Here is a 19,212-nt window from a genome sequence, read left to right on the forward strand (position 1 = left end):
GATAGGGTGCTTACTTGCTGTTATCTTTCTTCTCACACTCCACTGAATGTGCTGGGCCTGGTTCAGAGCTGCAACATGGTTAGACTACTCCCTTCATACTAATACACACACAGAGAAAAACACAAATGGGGGACATGACATTTCTCAGTGGTAAAAGGATTTTTGTTAGACCTAAGGCTATTTCCCCCCCAATGATAAATAATCACATTATAATACAGGTGTTGGAGGTTTGGAATTTTTAAATGTTAACTTTTCTACTGTTCCTCCATTTTTCCATTTCAAATGCCTTGTTTAATTATTATTATTATTTTAATTTAAATTATGAGATGTGTCAGCCTTCCATTTCCTAATCCAGGTCTTTGAATGTTAATCCTCTGAGTTGGGGATGGATGTAGCATCTTTATGCCAAGATACATACATGTAAATTATCATGCATGAGCATCAAGATGCTATATAGTACATAGCCTGTCATTTTCACAGTTTGGTAAAGCTCATTTTGATAAAGGTTTTTTTTAGGACAACACATTTTCTCCCTAGCATATGAGAGGAGGCGGCATGCCAGCGATCTGGGAAGGAGCTCCAGATATAAGAGCCACAGGAAAGAAAGACTTTGGAAAAGCAATCTTCTCAATGAAGCATATTTGTTACTATGAAATGTCTGCATTGCATATGTATTATTGCAATTTACTTTTTAATTATATATTGTGTACTGTTTTATTAAAATGTATCATATTTTACTGTTCCAAAAGACATAATTCAAAACAGAGATTCTTCTTTGTGTATTATGACATCCTCCTCTTGGTGCTGAGAATATATTTCTCACTGAGATGGAAAATTGCACATGTCATGCGAGTGTGTTTATTTCAAGTCTGTTTCTTGAAAATACTGGTACAAAAACCATCTCTCTCTGAGTATATATTAATGAGCCACAGGCCTCAAAGCAGAAACATTTGAGAATGCACCAGTCACAGGTGCTCACCAGTATTAAGCATTGGCATCAGTTTCTGCTTCTGAAGTTGTTATGATTCCTGGCTCAGTAGTCCACAATGGTTAAGAATTAAAGTGATTAAAAAGATCTAGACTTCCCCAGTTAATCACAACTGGTTTACTGTAATCAGTGATAATACAATTAGAAGAAGTTGTTTCTCTGGAGAGTGAAACTGCAGGAGATGAAATAGAATGTTTCTATCTTACAAGATCGCAGTGACTTTTCTTACTTGCTCTTCTAACCTTTGTAGAGCAAGGAGGATGCCAGGCTGTGGCTAGAGAGTTGCCAGAAGGATGAGTCAGCTTTCTAATTTGAGACACCAGCAGCTGCCCGGGTGGCAATGATAACAACCATTACCTGGAGTGCCATATATGGAACACACTCAGAGCAGTGTGTTCTTCAACCTTTGATATGCTTTTCTTTTGGGGATTAAACTGTTGGCGCACTGCATTTTTACACTCAGAAAGGCACATGTATATTTTCTGATCAATTCCCCAAACAACAGAGAAGCAAATGGGGCTTTAAAGGCAAGAAGAGCCAGCCCCTCTGGGTCCAGAAAAAAAAGAGGTAACCAGTGAAGATGGAACAAGCATTCAGAGTTACATGCACCAACCAGCAAGCCTCAGTTAACATTCTGTCAATGGCATTTTGAACCTACTGAAGTTGCTGAAAATTGTTCTTGAGCGATATAAAGGATATAGTGAAACTGGAAAAGGTGCAGAAGAGAGCAACCAAAATGATTACTGGGCTAGGGCACACCACCCCCTTATGAGGAAAGGTTACAGCATTTGGGATTCTACAGTCTAGAAAAAAGGCACCAGAGTGAGAGACATGATTGAGGCATACAAAACTATGGAGGGGGTGGATAAAGTGGATAGGGGGGGCGTTCTTTTCCCTCTCACACAACACCAAAACAAGGGGACATCCACTAAAATTGAGCGTTCGGAGAGTTAGGACAGACAAAAGAAATATTTCTTAACCCAGCATGTAGCTATTCTGTGGAACTTCTTGCCACAGGATGTGGTGGTGGCATCTGGCCTGGATGCTTTTAAAAGGGGATTGGACAAATTCTATCACAGGAAAAGTCCATCACAGGTTACAAGCCATGATGGGTATGTGGAATTTCCTGGTTTCAGAAGTAGGCTACCCCAGAATGCCAGATGCAAGCGAGGGCACCAGGATACAGGTCTCTTGTGCTTCCTGAGGCATCTGGTGGGCCACTGTGAGAAATAGGAGGCTGGACTAGATGAGTTTTTTGCCTGATCCAGTTAAGCTTTTCTTATGTTCTTATGACTATCATTTATTTCAGTGAGTGCATGCAGGCCTAGCAGTCAATTGTTCCACCCACCTGTTTCCAGTAACAGAGACCAGCAAGAACTTCCAACTAATACCTGTTCACTTCCACCTCCAAACAGGGGGAGGGATTCCTTCCTGATAGCAGTTACTTACCATCTCTCCGATTAAAGCCAGTTGCAGCCTTAATAGCTCTTTGCCTCTTGTTCCTCAGTGGGGTTTGATAAAGTGGTATGGGATTGTTGGCAGCTGAGCAAGATAACCCTAATAATAGTTACTCTGAGTGCTTTGGCCCTTAACTTTTTCCAGACTGCCAAAGATTAGAGCTGACGAGATGTGAGCTGTAAAACATGCCTTAACGAGCAAGAGGATGTTAATTCCAAGAAGAATTGTGATGTTGCACTGGACTCTTCGCTCACAACAGGAGAGGAAACTGAGCGCTTTCCACATGCGCTGCCTCCGACGCATCCTCGGCATCACCTGGCAGGACAAAGTTCCAAACAACACAGTCCTCGAACGTGCTGGAATCCCTAGCATGTATTCACTGCTGAAACAGAGACGCCTGCGTTGGCTTGGTCATGTCGTGAGAATGGATGATGGCCGGATCCCAAAGGATCTCCTCTATGGAGAACTCGTGCAAGGAAAGCGCCCTACAGGTAGACCACAGCTGCGATACAAGGACATCTGCAAGAGGGATCTGAAGGCCTTAGGGATGGACCTCAACAAGTGGGAAACCCTGGCCTCTGAGCGGCCCGCTTGGAGGCAGGCTGTGCAGCATGGCCTTTCCCAGTTTGAAGAGACACTTTGCCAACAGTCTGAGGCTAAGAGGCAAAGAAGGAAGGCCCATAGCCAGGGAGACAGACCAGGGACAGACTGCACTTGCTCCTGGTGTGGAAGGGATTGTCACTCCCGGATTGGCCTTTTCAGCCACACTAGACGCTGTGCCAGAACCACCTTTCAGAGCGCGATACCATAGTCTTTCGAGACTGAAGGTTGCCAATACTACTGGTTACTGTAGAAAAGCTGGAACCACCAGTGAATATTCAGTCACAGTCACCCTGGCAGATTATAGGCAACCTGGCTGGTCAATGCATCACCACCCTGCTTTTCTGTCAAGAACATTCTAAAGCTGCAATCCTATACACACCTACCTGAGAGTAAGCCTCATTGAGTACACTGGGATTTACTTCTGAGTAAAAGTGAATAGGCTTGCACTGTAAGCACCTTACAAAAGAAGAAAACTTCTTTTGAGTTCCTTTGGGGAGAAAGGCGGGGTAAAAATAAAGTTGTTGTTGTTGTTGTTAAAATGGAATCAAAACTGCAAAAAAAAAAAAAAACAAACAAAAAGACAAATACAATTATTAAAAAAAATACTAAAATAGGATCAAGCATAACCAGAAGCATATGTAAAATCCTCACTTTAAAGATAGCAGACCAAGAAATTCATAAAACTGTTTATAGTCATTGACATAAAAAGCCTTAAATAGATGTCTAAAGAACCCAAGAGAGACAGCTTGGCAGACCTCTACAGGGAGTGCATGGCTCAGGTTCCAACACAGAACAAAGCCTGGCCTGGTTTCTAACCTATGGAACTGGAACATTTCAAGGCTCATACAATGTGTATTTAATGTGACGGTGTATTTAATGGTGGGCTAATGGTGTATTTAATAAGACCTGCAGTTACCCCTGGGTAACAGACATGGATGCTTTGGGGAAACAAAGGAAGCAGACAAGAAACAACGATAATCCTTGTCCATCTATCCTGCCCCCAATCCCAAAAAATGTGTGGGTGTGCATGTGCCCAGACACACACCAGGTGTAAAAGGGAGAAGTCCTTTGCTCCTTTTAAAAAATGGTACATTTTCCTTTAAGATCAGTGTTTCTCAAACTGTGGGTCAGGAAGTTGCAGGGAGCTTCACCATGGCTTGCAAGGGGCCCCTCCCCCTCCCCTTTGGAGCTATTCCAGATGGTGGGAGCAAAACAGAGGCAAGCATTATGAGTCTGATTGTTTTGAGAGCCAAGAAGATGTCATGATACAGCATGGAACCAATAAGGTTGTGACATTACTTCTGGGGCTTGATCGTTTTGAGCTTGACACCGGGCTACACGATCATTAGCTACACCACTGCGCTTAATACTAGACCATAATGTGTGCTTGTATCTGTTTGACAGGCAGGATATGATTGTTTAGGAATCAGATCTTACAACTTCACTTCTATAGCCTGAGTTTAAAGCAGTGTTTCTCAAACTGTGGTATGTGACTACATTTGAGGAAATGTTACAAATCTGTACTTTTAACAGGGTACTATGTATATTCTTTTAACAATGATAGTCAATGGGACTAACTCCTGGGTAAGTGTGGGTAGAGTTGCAGCCTAGGATTGTGAAAAAATTTCCTTCTTGATGATGTCACTTCCAGTCATGACATCACTTCCGGTGGGTCCTGACAGATTCTCATTCTAAAAAGTGGGTCCAGGTGTTACATGTGTGAGAACCACTGGTTTAAAGCATTCAAAACATTATATTTGGGAAGTAGAAGCATAAAACGCTAAGGGTGCAATCCTAATCAACTTCCCAACTGCAAGGAAAGGCAATGCGAGGAAAAGCTCCGAGGTACGGAAACAAACATTCCCTTACCTTGAGGAGGCCTCTGTGACTGCCCCCCCAACTGGAAGATGCTGCACATTTCCTCAAATGTAGTCACATACCATAGGAGCATCAAATCAAATCATCAAATCAAATCAAATCAAAATTTGAAAATTTTGAAAATCATCTTCTTCTTTGAAAATCAAAGAAATCATCAAAGAAAATCAAAGAAATCAAAGAAATCATTTCTTCTTTGAAAATCATCTCTCTTCTTTGAAAATCAAAATCAAAATCAAAGCATCAAATCAAATATTAAAAATAAAATATTGAAATGAATGGGGACCCACCTGACATTGGTTCGCAACCCACCTAGTGGGTTCCAACCCACAGTTTGAGAAACACTGCTTTAAACTCAGACTATAGAAGTGAAGTTGTAAGATCTGATTCCTAAACAATCATATCCTGCCTGTCAAACAGATACAAGCACACATTATGGTCTAGTATTAAGCGCAGTGGTGTAGCTAATGATCGTGTAGCCCGGTGTCAAGCTCAAAGCGATGCCCCAGAAGTAATGTCACAACCTTATTGGTTCCATGCTGTATCATGGCATCTTATTGGCCCTCAAAACATCAGACTCATAATGCTTGCCTCTGTTTTGCTCTCACCATCTGGAATAGCTCCAAAGGGGAGGGGGAGGGGCCCCTTGCAAGCCATGGTGAAGCTCCCTGCAAAACGTAGGGCTTTGCACACCCTCTAGCTACGCCACTGGGAGAAAGAAATGCTGACATACACCTTACAGGCCCAATAGCCAGATTTTTTTTATGCTTCCTTGGAAGTTAGTCTCATGGATTTCAGTGGGACTTACTCTCATGTAAGTGTTTGTAGGATTGCATTCTAAATTCAGCAGGTCAGATTTAAGATTGCAATCATGTTGCAACATGCAGAGCAGTGTTGTGCTTGGGGGGGGGGCGGTCCAAGGTGCATCAGAGCTGGCATCTGCCAAAAGAAACTCTGGGCTACTGCCTAGCGTAATTTGGCTAGGTTCACTGGAAGAGAACAAAGCATCTGAAAGAGAGAGCCAGGGCCAGCCAAAAGGACACAGTGGGGGATTAAAAACATCTATTGAAAGGTGTTAAAATGAAATATTTTACAAAAGTTAGGACATTTCCACTTTTTCTGTTTTATGTATGTATGTTATGGACACTCTCTTAGCAACGGTGCTTTGTTTGTTAGGTTGAATTTGCTCAGTCACATCAGTTAAGCAGCAGACGCTGGACTGAGAAGAATGAGGAAGGAAAGAATCCAGCCTCTCTTCTTTGAAAGGCCACCACTAGCTTGCTTGGAACAGGCAACATACTTTTTAACCCCTCTGTTGCCAGCTGCGTAGGTGATTGCAGCTTCACTCCCGGATGCTCATTCCCGGCAGCTACTGTTCATAATATGGAAGCCCAAAGGTTCAGTTTTCTATCACACAACACATTATTTACTAATGCCATGACTCACCTGCTTCAATTGGCCTCAATACCCAGAAGTGCCAAGTCCCACATTCTAGAGCAGTGTTTCTCAAACTGTGGGTCGGGACCCACTAGGTGGGTCACAAACCCGTTTCAGGTGGGTCCCCATTCATTTCAATATTTTATTTTTAATATGTTAGACTTGATGCTACCATGCTATGTGACTGCATTTGGGGAAATATGACAGACCTGTACTTTTAACAAGCTGCTATATATTTTCTTATAACAATGATAGTAAATGGGACTTACTCCTGGGTAAGTGTGGGTAGGATTGCAGCCAAGGATTGTTAAAAATTTACCTGCTTGATGATGTCACTTCCGGTCATGACATCACTTCCAGTGGGCCCTGACAGATTCTCATTCTAAAAAGTGGGTCCTGGTGCTAAATGTGTGAGAACCACTATTCTAGAGCAGAAGTGAGTCTGCCCTTCCAGGAAATTTCCATTCTCTCTGTGATAAACAGCAATATACAGCTAGTATACATTTTGATTTTATATGAAAATTTGTAAAATATTTAAACAGACTTCCATAGGTAGAAACACACATCCTTGACTAATGGAAATCTGCCCCTTTGATTTTGAAGTGAACGTTAATGAAACACTCTCATTGCCACTTCATCATCATCAGCATCATCATCAGTGTCACAGCCCACCAGATGTTTGGACTGGGATTTTTAGGTGCTCACTTGTGAGAATTTTAGAACTGCTGAGATACTGCCATTTTGTGGGAGCGGCAGCAGCAAGGAGTAGGGCCTTCTCTGTAGTGGCACCAACTGTATGGAATTCCCTCCCTTTCAGTTTACAAACTGCTCCCTCCTTAGAGGCTTTCTGGTGAGGACTAAAGACATTTCTTTTTACACCAGCCTTCTTTCAGGCTTTTTAATATGGATATTTTCAGTTTTTATGCTAATTAGTTTTATGGACCTGTGTTTTTTAATTGTTTGCTGCTGGTTTTCTGCTTTTTCTTGCTCTTGGCTTGCTTCTTGGCTCTTGGGCAGGAGGTCTGGTCTAGAGGGTAGAGCCTCCATTTGCCTGAAGATAACATCCACAAGATCACCAGTTCGAGGCCACCGGCACCGTGCGACCTTGAAGCAGCTGAAAAGCTGAGGCCAAGCTATTCCATCTGCTCTGAGCATGGGAGAATGGAGGCCAGGATGGAGGCCAGATCAGAACGAAACATCAGAATTGTTGTGGCTCTTGAAAGATAGAGCCTTCTTTCAATTGTAAAAATCCCTACGGGGATTTAAATAAGCCTGCCTATGTAAACCGCCTTGAATAAAGTCTTGAATAAAGACCAAGAAAGGTGGTATATAAATACCTGTATTATTATTATTATTATTATTATTATTATTATTATTATTATTATTATTATTATTATTATTATTGGCTTTTAATGAGATTTTTAGGTTGTTTACTGGTTCTAGGATATTTTAATGTTTACATTTTATATTTTTATAATGTTTATATTTTTATTATTTTTGTAAGCTTTTTTGAATGCCCGTTAGGGTGATAAAGCAGAGTATAAATTTGCAAATAAATAATTTTTCAATTAATCATTTAATTAGTATTGGCAACCTTCAGTCTCGAAAGACTATGGTATCGCGCTCTGAAAGGTGGTTCTGGCACAGCGTCTAGTGTGGCTGAAAAGGCCAATCCGGGAGTGACAATCCCTTCCACACCGGGAGCAAGTGCAGTCTGTCCCTGGTCTGTCTCCCTGGCTATGGGCCTTCCTTCTTTGCCTCTTAGCCTCAGACTGTTGGCAAAGTGTCTCTTCAAACTGGGAAAGGCCATGCTGCACAGCCTGCCTCCAAGCGGGCCGCTCAGAGGCCAGGGTTTCCCACTTGTTGAGGTCCATCCCTAAGGCCTTCAGATCCCTCTTGCAGATGTCCTTGTATCGCAGCTGTGGTCTACCTGTAGGGCGCTTTCCTTGCACGAGTTCTCCATAGAGGAGATCCTTTGGGATCCGGCCATCATCCATTCTCACGACATGACCAAGCCAACGCAGGCGTCTCTGTTTCAGCAGTGAATACATGCTAGGGATTCCAGCATGTTCCAGGATTTAATCATTTAATTAAATTTAATTAAAAACAAATTAATTTTAATTAATTAATTTAATCATTTAAAGGATTTAATCATTTAATTAACAATTTGATTAATCAAGATATCAGATGGCAGGACTAAAAAAGACCCCTACTGGACACCTTGGTATGCCACTGTCAGAGACAATACTACTGTGTTAAATGTATCAGTGGCTTGATTTAGGGTAAGATGTGTTCAAGAAAGGTCTGGTCATCGAGTGTCTGAAGAAAGTCAGGATATCCCCCTGACAGACCAAAAGGGCTTGCATGATTAGGAGAATATACCTATCTTCAAAAGGATAGCTGCAGGTTGAGACCAACATTTGACTCAGTGTATGATTTTCTGGTTGACAAATGGGCTGATCCAGCTGGCAAGATTACATCTGACTCACTGGAAATACCCTCAAATGATGCCGGCAAAGCAGCTCTCAGAAGGCCCAGGAGAGCAACCAGGTCTTTGCCAACCATGCCACACATCTTTGTAAGTCTTCCTCCTCATGAAGGTTCATTCTTGTCCAATAACCTCACATCAAATCTTCATTTGCATAACAAGAAAGTAGATAAAAATAGGGTAGGCAGAAACAGGCGAGAAGGACAGGTCAGTGCACACAGCTGTGGTGATAACTATAGGAAGCACCAAGTGAGACCAAAAGTGGGCCTCTGTAAAATAAGTACCCACCTAATTGTCATCACAGTGGTTTGGGGGCTGCACTACTGGGCAAGGCCAATCTCCTGACCAAAACAGTCTTTTTAGAAAGAGTCCACTTTAAATAATGCAACAAATACACAGATTTATTTGGTGAGTTGGTGCAGGAGATGCTCACTGCCATGTATGTAGGTCTCAAGAGATGCCAGAAAAATAAGGATATGTTCTATTATGCACCGCCCAACCTATTATGACTCATTGTAAGAATACTGAAGATGCCTCAAACCTTTGGTGATGTACTCCCAACTATAGGTAATTGGACACCCTGCTAACTGGGCAAAGAGGAACTTTTCCAAGTGGTGTAGGTGGTGTGGTCTGGTGGCTGAGCTGTCACCTTGCCTGAAAAAGCTAAGCAGGGTCAGCAGCCTTGGATGGGAGACCGAAAACTGAAGATCTTTGCAGAGGAATGTGAAGAAATGCAGAGGAGCCAGCAGGTGAAATAGCACCTGAGGCTTGATTTGCAGCTGCCTGTGACTCCACTGTGAAGGAAAACAGCTGGAGAAATGGTGGGTTTTATGAGTCTCTCTCATGGAACAATACTTAAAAAAACCCATTGGGAAATGGGGGTTGACAACTCAGAGCCCAATCCTGAGCTCCGCGTGCCGGCTTACTGCCAGTGCGCACTGTCACAAACATGCCGTAAGACATGTTTGCAAACCCTAATGCCAGTGCCCATACTATCCCAGCACTGCTTGGCACTGGGCTAGCACTGGGTGGGTGCCCGGCCTCTGCCACTTCGTGGTTGCACAGACCGCCATGCAGCGGAGAGGAAAGGAGGGACGTGGGTGGAGGTGGGGAGGAGGGGTTCCGGGGAGGGCGGGTAGGAGGCGTGATGGGGAGGCGGGGAGAGTACTCGGGGAGGCATGTAGGGGCGAGGGAGTGGGGAGGGAGGGAGGCAGGACCGGTGAAGTGAGCTCCACTTCACCTGATCCAAAGCCTCTGCTTCAGGCTCACTGCCCGACATGGAGGCTTTTACCCTACCATCAACCTTTTGGTCGGAGATGAATCAAGTAGCCCCATTGCTGGGCTACTCCTTTTACCCGGGAAAAGGGGACAAAAGTCCCCTTCCCCCAAGGTGCTGCTCACGGCTGCCTTAAGTGTGCAGGCTGTGTTGGCAGCCATTTTCGGCGCCGCCACAGCTGCGCACCTGGGCAGCTCAGGATTGGGCTCTAACCTGCCTATGTAAACTGCCTTGCATCTATAAGAATGGTGGCATATAAATAAATAAATAGATAAATAAATAAATATTTAGCAGGGGTGTCCCTATTCAGCCCAGCATAGTGTCTTTTCTAGTGGTTATTTGCAGGAGTTTCTTCCGTGCCTGAGATTGCGAGCCTTTTTGAGGACAAGAAACCATTTATTTTATTTTGCTGTGTAAACATCTTGGTGAAGTTTGTTTTCAAAAAGTCTATACATACATACACACACATAAAACGAACATAATAATGAGTGGGAAAAATGTCTAAATGGAAATACCAATTCTGTACTTAGAATGAATTATGCAAATTATTAGGGCCTCAATAGAAAGTGTAGAACACCATTCAGTTAGATTCATTGCTTTAAACCTTTGATATGTTGGGCAGGAGATGTAAACACGTTTATTTAAACTATTTTTAATCTAAGTATTTTTAAACATTCTGAGCGACATGCATCATTTTTCTCTTCCTTTCTCATGCAGGAAGGAAGCCTCTTCTAAGATGATGCTTGCTGGAGCATGTGGGTGATCTTTTCAAAGCAAAGGAAAAATGCCCTTTCTCCCTTCAGAACCACTGTTTTATTCATGAGCAAAATTATCTGTTACCCTGCACATGCCTGATCTCATCTGATCTCAGAAGCTAAGCAGGGTCAGGCCTGGTTAGTACTTGGATGGGAGACCGCCTGGGAATACCGGGTGCTGTAGGCTTATACCATGGTCTTTCGAGACTGAAGGTTGCCAACCATTGCATATTAACTAATCAATTAATTGACTAAAAGCCACACAGTAACTGGACTGACACATCTTTGATTGAGTGACAGCAGTAAGTGATAAATCTGAACACTCTGCTTTATAGTTTTCAAATTACGGAGTCAGATTTGAATATCACTGTACAGTGAACCCTCGATTTAATTGGGGAAGGGGTGTCCATCAATGCCAAAAAACTCCGATTGCGTTTAAATCACTGGAGATACGCTTGTGCAAAAATATGTGACTAGTTTTTAGGAAACATCAGTTGTCTCCAATGCCTGTTAAATCAAGGTCCATTAAATCAAGGGTTTGCTGTCCAAACACTCTTTGTTCAAAAGGAGGACTGGTTCAGACAATTGTTTCTCATTCTCCAAAAGGCATAGAAATTGCACGTTAAGCCATTTCTGCTCAACATTGCACATATGCAACAGGGATCAAATATGTACACCTATGGGCTGGGCAGAAATGGTTAAGATGCCCACTTTAACTTCCACACACAGTGGAAGCATTAAAGACTTTGTACAGCCTTTGTATATTATGCTAGTCACTCTACACATAAGTCACTCTCCTTGCACAGCATGCACACTTTTGTGAGCACACAAGAAGTCAGGAAATTTTATATATATCTATATCTATATCTATATCTATATCTATATCTATATCTATATATATATATATATATATATATATATATTATATATATATATATATATATCCCTTGCCTTTGGCAAGGCACCTGGAAAAGACAGCATCCCTGCTGAAGTCCTAAAATGCTGCAAAGAGATCATAGTCACTGAGCTGCATGAAATCCTCTGTCTCTGCTGGAGAGAAGGTGGAGTACCTCAAGACATGAGGGATGCAAACATCATCACGCTGTACAAGAACAAAGGTGACAGGGGTGACTGCAACAACTACCGCGGCATCTCTCTCCTTAGCGTTGTAGGAAAGCTGTTTGCCCGAGTTGTACTAAAGAGGCTCCAGGTACTTGCAGAGAGCGTCTATCCAGAATCGCAGTGTGGATTCCGAGCCAACAGGTCCACCACTGATATGGTATTCTCCCTTAGACAACTGCAGGAGAAATGCAGGGAACAACGACAGCCACTCTTTATAGCCTTCATAGATCTCACAAAGGCTTTCGACCTGGTCAGCAGAGACGGCCTCTTCAAGATTCTCCCCCAAGATTGGATGTCCACCCAGGCTCCTCAGCATCATCAGATCTTTCCACAAGGACATGAAGGGCACTGTTGTCTTCGATGGCTCCACATCAGACCCTTTTGACATCCGAAGCGGAGTGAAGCAGGGCTGTGTTCTTGCACCAACCTTGTTTGGGATTTTCTTCGCTGTCCTGCTGAAGCAGGCCTTTGGAACTGCAACAGAAGGCATCTATCTCCGGACCAGATCAGACGGAAAGCTCTTCAACCTCTCCAGACTGAGAGCAAAATCCAAAGTCCAGCTGAAATGTCTGCGTGACTTCCTCTTTGCCGACGATGCAGCTGTCACTACCCACTCTGCCAAAGATCTCCAGCAGCTCATGGATCGTTTTAGCAAGGCCTGCCAAGATTTTGGACTGACAATCAGCCTGAAGAAAACACAGGTCATGGTTCAGGATGTGGCCTCACCTCCCTGCATTACAATCTCTGAGCATGAACTGGAGGTTGTCCATGACTTTGTGTACCTTGGCTCAACGATCTCCGACACACATTCTCTCGATACCGAGCTAAACAAGCGCATCGGTAAAGCAGCTACCACGTTTTCCAGACTCACAAAGAGAGTCTGGTCCAACAAGAAGCTGACGGAACATACCAAGATCCAGGTCTACAGAGCTTGCGTCCTGAGTACACTTCTGTACTGCAGCGAGTCATGGACTCTTCGCTCACAACAGGAGAGGAAACTGAGCGCTTTCCACATGCGCTGCCTCCGGCGCATCCTCGGCATCACCTGGCAGGACAAAGTTCCAAACAACACAGTCCTGGAACGTGCTGGAATCCCTAGCATGTATTCACTGCTGAAACAGAGACGCCTGCGTTGGCTTGGTCATGTCGTGAGAATGGATGATGGCCGGATCCCAAAGGATCTCCTCTATGGAGAACTCGTGCAAGGAAAGCGCCCTACAGGTAGACCACAGCTGCGATACAAGGACATCTGCAAGAGGGATCTGAAGGCCTTAGGGATGGACCTCAACAAGTGGGAAACCCTGGCCTCTGAGCGGCCCGCTTGGAGGCAGGCTGTGCAGCATGGCCTTTCCCAGTTTGAAGAGACACTTTGCCAACAGTCTGAGGCAAAGAGGCAAAGAAGGAAGGCCCATAGCCAGGGAGACAGACCAGGGACAGACTGCACTTGCTCCCGGTGTGGAAGGGATTGTCACTCCCGGATTGGCCTTTTCAGCCACACTAGACGCTGTGCCAGAACCACCTTTCAGAGCGCGATACCATAGTCTTTCGAGACTGAAGGTTGCCAATACCAATACAATATATATCTATGTAAAATGACAGGTGTAAAGATATATATTTATATATGGACACAAATAAGGTCCCAATCCTATCCAATTTTCCAGTGCCAGTGCAGGTGTGCCAATGGGGCATGCACTGCATCTTGTGGTGGGGCAGCAATCACAGAGCCCTCCTTAAGGTATGGGCACATTTGTTCCCTTACCTTGGGGCTGCATTGCGGCTGCACCGGTGCTGGAAAGTTGGATAGGATAGGGCCCTAACTTTCCTCTTCGGGCAAATAGTATCAGTGGAGAAGGGCATTTTCATTTGAAAAATGGTGTAGGGGAAATGGTCAATTATCCCTCCCCCTTGCACCAATACAGATCAGAAAGTTCTCATCACATCCTGTTTGACCCTATATATCTCTGAATTGCTTTTGTGGACAGACGCACACTGGTTTCATCATCATTATCATCATCATCATCAACAACAACCGTTGTTTAAACACAAAACCCTTTTATCTGGAGCCATTCCATCTCAGGGCACTAATCCGTAAGACGGATGTAAAGTAATCAATGTTTCAAAGGTTGATGTACATTTATTACAAAGGAATATTTTGGTGCCTACTCTCTTTATTGCATTGGCCTTGCAGCTAGTCACCTGTGACAAAAACCTTGTTAGAAACTAAAAGAATAAAAATAGCAAGGCCCAGTAATGGGTTGCCTGAGTTAAACTAGTATCTTCAAATGAGAAAATGCAGGAAGCTCAGAGCACCGGAGTCACTATTGATCACATCTGATGCCATTTTAAGGTGACAAGTACTCTACAGCTTCTAGCTTGGTTGCCCTTATGACAGCTCCACATGGAATGAAGTAGGCTATTGTCTACAAAAGCTCAGACCAGATTAAAGGGGCTGGGGAATAAGGATCAGAAGGCTAATAACCAGCTGGGGAATAAGGAAGCTCAACCTGCACACACTTCCTGGAAAGGCATGAATGGCTTTCGTTCCCTATGTGTGCCCTGGCAATTTGGAATTGTTCCCATTTTCAAGACTGGGCTTGGAGACTGAGAGATCAAAACTTGCTCGCAAAAGCCACATCTCAGGAGTGAGTCACACTCAAGTTGAAGGCTAAGGCTGCAATCCAATACACACTTTCCCAGAGTAAGCCCCACTGAACACAATGGGATATGTGCATTGAAATACATAGGATTGCACTGTAAGAGGCCAAGCCTATGCTTGTCTACTCAGAAGTCAGTCCCATTTTAATCAATGGGACTTATTCCCAGGTAAGTGTGGCTAGGACTGCAGCACAGCAGCCTAATCCTATGATTAGGCTGAGCTGCTGGAACTGTTGGCAACCTTCAGTCCCGAAAGACTATGGTATTGCGCTCTGAATGGTGGTTCTGGAACAGCGTCTAGTGTGGCTGAAAAGGCCAATTTGGGAGTGACAATCCCTTCCATACTGGGAGCAAGTGCAGTCTGTCCCTGGTCTGTCTCCCTGGCTATGGGCCTTACTTCTTTGCCTCTTAGCCTCAGACTGTTGGCCAAGTGTCTCTTCAAACTGGGAAAGGCCATGCTGCACAGCCTGCCTCCAAGCGGGCTGCTCAGAGGCCAGGGTTTCCCACTTGTTGAGGTCCACTCCTAAGGCCTTCAGATCCCTCTTGCAGATGTCCTTGTATCACAGCTGTGCTGGAACTAAAGTATGGCAAAACACATTGCCATATGGCAAAACATATATACGCATGACCAGGCCACTGCTGGAAAGAGCAAGAAGTGCCAGCTGCATGACAGTGGTTCACCTGGAGCCAGTAAGGGTTCAATCCTATCCAATTTTCCAGGGCCGGTGCACGGGTGCCAATGAGTGTCCGCTGCATTCTTTGGTGGACATGCAGTCACAGAGGCCTTCTCAAGGTCAGGGAACATTTGTTCCCTTACCTTCGGGATGCATTGAGGCTGCACCTGTGCTGGAAAGTTGCATAGGATTGGGCTTTAAGTCAGCAGCAGGGGCAAGCTATGGGTAGGGAGAGGAGGAGGGAGAAGACTGGGGGCATGGGAGGAACCGGGTTGGGGAGGAGGCAGGAAGGAGTGGATCCAGTGGCAATGGTGCATGCTGGGTTTTATCCCCTCACTTTTTAACCTCCCTTCCCCTTTTCTCTCCTCGAACATTTGCCACCAAAAGAGGTGGTGTATGTCCAAGGAGACCCAAAGGCCGCTCCATATCTTATGTGGATGTAAGTAAAAATTATTTTCCAGGCAATCTGGAAAAATATAATCAGTCATTTCAAAAGCTGCTGAGAGTGCAGAAGAACCAACAGGGTCCTATTCTCTGTACTGAGTGTAGAATTATCCACAAGGTCAACTGAGGTCATCTCCATCCCAATCCAGACCCAAAGCCGAACTGAAATGGGTCCAGAAAATTCATCATCCCCCAGCAATGACGAGCGTAGTTCAGCTACCACACGCTACAACAGTTTGCTCGGGAATGGAAAATGTGGAACTCAGATTGATCTCGGAAGCTAAGCAGGGTCAGGCCTGGTTAGTACTTGGATGGGAGACCGCCAGGGAATACCGGGTGCTGTAGGCTTATACCATAGTCTTTCGAGACTGAAGGTTGCCAACCAACCTGCCGCATGCAGCAGGTGCACCAGAAGGATCGTGTGCCACTTTCCAGGATTTCTCTTCCCCGCCAATTCCAGACGGCCTTTCTGCTTTTCCTTCCAAGCACCACTGATAGCAAATTTGTAACCTTGCCCAGGTCCATCCTTATCCTGTTTTCCAGTCTCGTGCTCCTGCCACCAGGTCTCCTTGCCAGGCTGAGAGTCAGCAGGGGACCGAAGGCAACGCAAATTATGTCAGATCTCCTTTGTCCAAAACATTAAAAAATAGCAAGAATGCAATCAATGCGTTTGGGGAGGTTGTTTTTCCTTCTGTGAGGCTGCAACAAATTTGTCTGTCCCAGGAACTGAAACTTGATCTGTCTTGTTGCATGTTACTGTCTTCCCAGTAGGGCCTCTCAGAGATTCAGAGAGGCCTGGGCTGCTTCCAGTTTTTGAGACCCCTGGTCTTCATAAAAGTAAAAGAAAGAAAAATGAGGGAGCAGGTCACATTTTGATCCAACAAGGAAGCCAAAAACAAGTCATTAAAACTGAGGTTCCCTCTGAACTTGAGCCCCATGCAAAATGGACCTTCTTCTGATTGCTCCTTCCCCCCAGTACCCATACTTGTCAATGTCTGAAAAGACATACAGTACATGCAGCCAAATCCAATGCATGCTTACTCTGAAGTAAGCTTCATTAAATCCAATGAGATTCACAGCCCAATCCTATTGGCTGTTTATGGCTAGGAACACATGTCCTTAAGAATAAATAGAATCAAAGCCCAATCCTATCCCCTGCCAGCCCAGAGCATGCAAGCATAATAGACTGAGAACAGACAGCTCAGGAGAGGTAAGTAAAGAACATTTTTATTGACATTCCCATAAGCTGCCTACTCCCCAATAGGTCTCCTCAGACTTCCTCAGTTGTTTAGCTGGTGTAACTCTGGGGAAAGTCAAGGTGTGTATCCAGGCCATACAACCTGGCATGCTTGATGGTGGCTGACATTGTTGAGGTTGGTGGTGATTATGATGCTGCTTTATATTCCAGTATTTTCAATTAAAAACAAAACTTTGAAGATGGTTAGTATGAGCTCCTTCACATTATATATTTGCAGAATTGAGCTGTAAATGCAGCAGCAATAATACCGATAAAAACATCTAAACAGAGCAAAAGCAGCAGTATTTAAAACAAAACCAAAGTGGGAAGACTAATTGAAAAAGAAAATCTTTAAGCCTGCTGGAACTGACATTCTCTGTATCTGGACTATTTCTGCTATCAGTTCAGCAGAACATGCCAAAATGATCCAGCTGTACCTGTTTGCTGACTTAGGGCCCAATCCTATCTAATTTTCCAGCACTGGTGCAGCTGCAATGCAGCTGCAAAGGTAAGGGAACAAATGTTCCCATACCTTAAGGAGGCCTCTGTGACTGCTGCCCCACCACAAAATGCAGTGCATGCCCCATTGGCACAGCTGCAACGGCACTGGAAAATTAGATAGGATTGGGCCCTTAGAGCCCTATCCAGGTCTGCTGCTAGTGGATCTTGTGGGGCCACTGGTGAGGCAGGCACTCCACTGTTCTGTGGGCTGTTACCACAAGTGCAAAACTGGAAGCCATGTGCAGGTGTCCAGGCACGGCTTACTGGGCGGGAACGATGGAGCATTGTTGGTTTTGCCAGCCAGAGGAGTCGGGTCTGGGGGTGGCCCTGTGGAACGGGCCATGGCTGCTGCTGACAGTTCTGGCCTCATGCTGACGGCCTGAGACAGCAGAAGAGACCAGGTTAGCGCCTCCATCCAGCAGTGGCACACTTACCCTTCCCCGCTCCCGGGACAAAGGTCCACAAAGCCATTCCCCTTGAGATGCCGTTCCCCTGCACATGAAGCCGCCCCCTACCTTTTCAGCACGACAGAGCCTTGCATGACCCTTCTGAGGCTTCCCTGCAGTCTTAAACTGCACTTCTGGAAAACCTCAGTGAGGCTTCCTGCGCAGTCCTTCGGTCGTGCTGATTCAGCGTCTGGGGCATTTGCCCCGTTTGTCCAGCACTAGGTCTGCTGCCGCCACCCGGCCTGCCACAAGCCACATCAATCTATTTTGCTACCTGCTCACCTCTCTCCTTCCTCATGTGGATCCTTTAGACTTTAAGGGACTGCATGAGGAAGGAGCACAGTGAGTAGATAAGGAAGTGGATCACATCTGCCTGTCCTGAAAAAAAATATGTGCAGGCTGTGGTGATGCACTTCGTTCATTTCCCTCCTTCCTTGTGTGATCCTTTTAAACTTAATGGGAAGCAGCAGTTTACCTTGCTCCTTCATTGTGGTCCCTTTGTATAAACCAGAAAGGGCAACACATGCTGGGACTTCCCAGCATGACACAGCACTTCCTGCTTTGTCAGAAACAATTGCGCTAGAAGGAGTGAAGGAAGTAGCTATATTTTTTGTTTCTGATTTTTTGTGGGTTATTTTGCCAGGACAGCAGCAGTGACAGGTCAGGGGCAGCATAAGGTGGCAGATCTAGTGGGGCCATCCCAAAATAAAGATTTCATAGTACTGAATATTGCCACTTTGAGAACAAATCACTATTTGGGTGTGTGTGTGTGAGTCTCAACTGAAAAATATGTTAATCTCACCCTCCATGGCATGACCCTAATTCAGTTCCCCCCACCCTGCTGTTTGCTTTTTAACAAACAACATAAGAACAGCCCCACTGGATCAGGCTATAGGCCCATCTAGTCCAGCTTCCTGTATCTCACAGCGGCCCACCAAATGCCCCAGGAACCACACCAGTTAACAAGAGACCTGCATCCTTGTGCCCTCCCTTGCATCTGGCATTCTGACATAGCCCAACATAGCCCAACAAAAGATACAGTTGGCTTAAAAGCTTCTCTTAGGAACCCATTTCTTGTAATACATAGACAGACTCTAAGCAAATGGCCTTCAGCTCATGCACAGGTTATGAAGTTAGGGTTACCACAGGCTGGATGAGTTCATAGCTCACTAGTAGAATAGCTGCTCTACATGCAGATGGTCCTGGGTTCAATCACAGGAATCCTTAGGTGGAGCTAGGGAAGAGCCTTGGCC

General features: G+C 44.8%; 1 pseudogene; it reads left to right on the forward strand.

Annotated features, from left to right (window-relative positions):
* The first annotated feature begins 10,948 nt into the window (after nucleotides 1-10,948).
* On the forward strand, nucleotides 10,949-11,067 carry LOC136649807 (5S ribosomal RNA; annotated as a pseudogene).
* Nucleotides 11,068-19,212: the final 8,145 nt, after the last annotated feature.

The sequence above is a fragment of the Tiliqua scincoides genome, chromosome 4 (genome assembly GCF_035046505.1).
Source record: "Tiliqua scincoides isolate rTilSci1 chromosome 4, rTilSci1.hap2, whole genome shotgun sequence".
Classification (NCBI taxonomy): Eukaryota; Metazoa; Chordata; class Lepidosauria; order Squamata; family Scincidae; genus Tiliqua; species Tiliqua scincoides.